A 568-nucleotide genomic window follows, 5' to 3' on the forward strand; every position below is an offset into this window, starting at 1 on the left:
GGAATTGCTTTTAAAGTAGGAAACAATTTCCTATTTTCTATGGATCACCCAAAATTAAAATAGATAGTATTTAAGTGCTCTTAAAAATCCATAAATCATGAGTCAAACTCATGAAAAAGCTGTTGAAATTTTTCAGCAAGTGTGTTTAACAATTAAACACAAAATTCATGAAGAATTAAGCCATCAAAACTGATCATAGCTGTCCAAAATTTTTTGCATTAAATCTTTGTTGTTTTGAAACTCAGAAACATGATTTTTATGAACTTTTTTATACTAAATCAAGTTTGGCTGAAAAATACAGTAATTTAATTTGATAAAACTAATTTTTAACAATTAAAAATTACTTAGAACACTTTCTCAATGTTAGTAAAAATAATTGGCATATTAGTCCCCAAAACACCTCAAAACTATTCAATTTTAACTTGACTTTGCTGGCCTTTTAATCCATTCATTAATTCTTCAACTAAACATGATTTTAAACCCTTTAAAACATGTTTGAATGAATTAATTACATGCTGTCCAAATTTAAATTAAAATAGAAAAACAAATTTTAAAGAAAGCTTTTAAA

Source organism: Theobroma umbraticum, unplaced genomic scaffold (assembly GCF_002168275.2).
Source record: "Theobroma umbraticum cultivar Fairchild unplaced genomic scaffold, ASM216827v3 scaffold_55.0, whole genome shotgun sequence".
NCBI classification, from domain to species: Eukaryota; Viridiplantae; Streptophyta; class Magnoliopsida; order Malvales; family Malvaceae; genus Theobroma; species Theobroma umbraticum.